Source organism: Etheostoma spectabile, chromosome 18 (genome assembly GCF_008692095.1).
Source record: "Etheostoma spectabile isolate EspeVRDwgs_2016 chromosome 18, UIUC_Espe_1.0, whole genome shotgun sequence".
NCBI lineage: Eukaryota > Metazoa > Chordata > Actinopteri > Perciformes > Percidae > Etheostoma > Etheostoma spectabile.
The window spans coordinates 23,071,253-23,075,851 of NC_045750.1; the positions used below are offsets into that span (position 1 = coordinate 23,071,253).

General features: G+C 40.4%; 2 long non-coding RNA genes across 2 annotated transcripts in view; one reads left to right on the forward strand and one right to left on the reverse strand.

The window, feature by feature from the left end:
• Nucleotides 1-4,599, reverse strand: part of LOC116706713 (uncharacterized) — a 19,641-nt gene that overhangs the window by 597 nt on the left and 14,445 nt on the right. The window lies entirely within an intron of this gene.
• Nucleotides 3,410-4,599, forward strand: part of LOC116706712 (uncharacterized) — a 15,607-nt gene continuing 14,417 nt past the window's right edge. The window contains exon 1 of the long non-coding RNA XR_004336300.1: nucleotides 3,410-3,420. This is a non-coding gene — a long non-coding RNA (uncharacterized LOC116706712). The remainder of the gene's footprint in view (nucleotides 3,421-4,599) is intronic.

Genomic DNA, 4,599 nt, shown 5'->3' on the forward strand with positions numbered 1-4,599 from the left:
CACACACACACACACACACACACACACAAATGTATCAAGGAATCCTAACATGGTGAATGAACGTTTTGTTTTAAAGGAGATTTAAAAAAAAAGGATCTGTGAAAAAGCACTTTGCCACCTAGATATCCTTGTTCATCATAATTAAGTCTATTTACTCTAAATCCTTAACACACATATGCACCGACACACGCATACATCAATGTCTATTACTTTGTCATCAATGTCCATTAATTGTCCATTAATGGATTTGTTGATCACCGCGACAAACAGCTGACAGCTGTGTTACTGATGAGGTTGGCTAGCATTTCCACAGAGGAACCAAAATACATCAGAATGGTTGGCTGCAAAGACTGGTCAGCAAGATCATGTAGTTGTTATTAGCTAATATCCGGCATTGACTCCACCCAGCATCTCCACCTGTAGACTCTGAGTCTAGTTGCCCCTCGGCAAAGTGTAAACACGTTTTTGCTACATACCACATTTTTCCTCATTCTGCATTTCCACTCAGGTTTTCTTTTAGTGCCAATTAAGAATGTATATCAAGGGATTCTAACATCTATTTCCAGTAAGCATACTGTGCATTACAGTAAACAGGTAGATGGAAACACACAGTCTCTACTCCCTCCTGTGCTGAGTGTGGTGTTTCCATGGCGGTGACAAGATCAGAGCCTAGAAGCTAAATATAAATGCTCTTCATATTCTACAGTCATAAAATAATCCATCTGTGTGAGTTGGCTGAGTTAATTGTGCTAGTAGTATAAGACAGGCCAATACTAACCCAATTAATTGATTAAAAATAGGGCTACAACTAATTATTTTCAATATCAATTAACGCACACCACTTTTCCCTAGGAGCCTAAGGTGACGTGTACAAATTGCTTGCACATGAGGTTATGTCATACATAACCTCATGGGAACTTTGTGAGGATGCATAGTATCCTGGATCTATGAAATAACTGGCCTTTAAAAATAAACCATACATACTGCGTATATATATATATATATATATATATATATAAAGGCAATATACTTAGAAATCCATGTCAACGAAGAAACTGAAATAAAGGCAGACCTGTGTCATAAACTTCCCCTCATGTTCTTATCATTCTGTGCACTGACGGTTCCATTTGCATCAGTGCAAGAGCAGCTGAATAGCGGTCGTTTCCTTTATTGTCATTTGTGTCTGTTGTATCTAAAAGGACCACCTGCTAGCTGGAGTAGCGGTGGAAAGCCTTCCAGGGTGCGCCTTATAATTGCCACTGGGGGGCTGGTAAATAACAGCATGCTATTTCAAAGGCTCACAGCCCTGCCACCGTAATAAGGAACACTGTTGTTTCCTCTTTTCATTAGAAAATGTCAGAGCTAATTTAGGACATTTTGGTGAGCGTGAGGAGGTGAACATGTGAGGGGGGAGGAGAGGAAGGGTGGGCTGTAACAGGGTGGGAGGGGGGGAAGTATTTAGCTCCGTTACTATGGTGTTGCATGGTGAGGGGTAAGGGCTGCTCTGACACTGAGAACACAAGTGAAACAGAATGTTGCTAACACACACACACACATAACCGCCCCTTGCTCACACGCATACACACTTTCATACAATTTTATCAAAAAGTATTTGCCGCAGGCAGCGGAGGCCCTGTAATTCATCCCTGATGACATGAATCACAAAGCAATTTACACTCATCAATGACATGGGTGTGCTGTATTAATTTGATTAAGTGTGTGAGCGTGTATACTGTGTATTAGAGCCTTAAGGTAGTAATATACTTGAGACCAAATGAAACTGCTGTCAGTTAAATTGTAATTTAAAGGGCGAGTCTGTTATTTTTTATACAATTCCGTAGCTTCCCATTAGTGTTCCTTATGTATTGCAATCCAAATATTCACACTTTGGTCAAAGTAAGTACGTTTTAGCATCAAAATGCTGTTTTTATGAGCCCTTTCTGACGCAGGTAGTGTGAACGTAGCCTCAGTCCTCGCCACAGCGGCCATGGGTTCAAATCCGACCATCTGCCCTTTGCTGCGTGGCATTCCTTTCATGTCTAAGCTGTCCTATCAAATAAAAGCCAAACGTTGTTTTTTTTAATTAAAACACTGCGTAACCTTCGTCCACATGAGTACATTACATTGCGAGTACAGGGTTGCCATCAGGTGAGACTGTGAATGTGTTATGAAGTATACAATAGGAAAAGTGGAAGAAATATTTGATTAGTCATTGGTGATTCGATACAAGAGTGTCGTCATCATTTTATGCTGTAGCAAGTTCTCATAAAATCCATTTAACTAAATCCTACAAGTGTAAAATTCCTCTTCCAGTCATCTTGAAGACTGAGAATTGTTTACCTCTTAACCTTAGTCATAACAGGAATACATATTACTCTGTGTTCCCCTGTGGTTTATCACTCCATGCACAGCACTGTCATTAGTAAGCAGTGGACAAATCAGAGGCACAGAGAGAGGAGGCAATTACCTGTAAATTGGTTTCATAATCTATATGTACTGCTTGAGAATGCATTACATTTTGCTCTCATGGAGCAAAAAAAAGGAGGCTCTGGTAGGAGGTAATTCAAGTATGACATTTAAAATGTCCTCTTAATGTGTTTGCATTTTACCAAATCTGCTTTTATTTTTAGTGCATTTCTTTCAATTTGCAATAACCCAAAATAACGTCTCTTAGGGATTTTATAAAAAGACAGCTCCTCACGGAGAGAATAACAGAAAGGCCTCTTCGGCTGAGGTCCCAGATGAATGGGCACATTGAGTAAAATGTCATCCAAGTTACAATAATTGTCAAATTTTACTTTTTGAGTGTGAAAGGATTTTTGCAGCTGTGACTTTTATGTTTATTGCGGCCCATAAGGGGGTTATAGACAATTTGAGATAAACATGATAGTGTAGTGTGTACAAAATGCTGAGGGCATATTGGAAGGGACTGTAACAAAATACAGTACAAATTTAAGCACTAAAAACACGCGTTTGGGTTGCAGATGCTGTGAGTTTGAATATAACATAAGCTGGGATACATGTTTGTGCTGGAAGCATTATACATTAGCGTTAGCATAAGCAATTATAATTAATTCATTAATTTATTGATCCCCAGTGGGGAAATTACAATGTACACTCTGTTTGTTAGTAATACACACACTCGCTCATGACCTAATCATGCACAAATAGAGAGACGTCAGAGTGAGTGGGCTGCCAGCTGGACCAGCGCCCTGAGCAGTTGGGGGGGTATGGTGCTTTGCTCAAGGGCACCTGGCAGTGCCCAGGAGGTGAAGAAGCATCTCTCCAACTACCAATCCACACAGGGACTTGAACCAACGACCCTCCGGTTCACAACCCAGCTCCCTACAGACTGAGCTACAGCCATGCCAACAATAGAAGTGTTAATAATTAAATCATAGACTAATGTAAGGGTTAACAGTCAACCTTATTGGTAATTTAGAGTCAATAAATCCCCAAAAGATTTAGAAAGAAGGCTGGATTGCCCGGGGCCAGGCCAGCTTTGCAGTGAGTAGCATTTAACTGCAACACTGGAGGCGGTACTTATAGGAATGCTTTTTGAGGATCGCAATTCTAGGACCCCAAAGAAAGCAAATAACGCGACAGGACCACATTTCCACCAAAAATGGAAGAAGAGCTTGTCAAGCCAAGTGTGAGTAACCTAACCTAACTGATTGATAATAACATTTTTTTTAACTTTGAAAACAGTTGGCGTCTTTAATTGGACAGTAAAGTGACAGCTGTCTGGCCGAAGTGTGAGTGAATCAATAATGTTAAAAGTCCAAAAGTTGCTAATGTTACAATCACAATTGTTGTTACAATGGTTAGCTCATGACAGCTTGCTAACTGTCGTGCTAATCTTTGGTGAGCCCAACTAGGCGTGTTATATCATATTATAATATATATATTCAAAGGATGATATAGGCAGAGGTGGGTAGTAACGAGTTACATTTACTCTGTTACATTTACTTGAGTAAGTTTTTGAAAAAATTGTACTTCTAGGAGTAGTTTTAATCCCTATACTTTTACTTGTACTGAGTAGATTAGTGAAGAAACTGTTCTCACTCCGCTACATAGGTACAAGGAGCTCGTTACTTTCTTTTTACCTCTTTGGTATCTAGACGTCATTGTTTTTACCCCAGGTACGTCTCATTTTAATGTTTTATTTTGACAGAGGAGAGTCTTCCGCTTAAGGCTCTACCACGTGACTGTGTTCCACCAATCAAACGTCGTTGTGTAGTCACGTGACCATACTCGTTCTCAGCAGCGGGACCATAGACTGTATATGTCTATGGGCGGGACGTGTTACCTCACAGTCGTAGCAAAACAAAGAATGTCGCCAAGGCAACACAGACGTGGAGGAACCCCCCCGGCCTCATAGTGAAAGCATGTTTACCTTTTAGGAAAAGTGCGAAACAGCAGCTACATCATGCGGCGTCTTCTGTGTCGACCAAAACAAACGGACATGTGAGCGTTCAACAACTCAACATCTAACCTGAGGAGACTGCTGTGGATGGGCGGATCTTTGTCTTTTAGCATACATACTGTATGTAACGTATGTTTTGCACATGCAGTATCCATCCAAATTTAATGTGACAA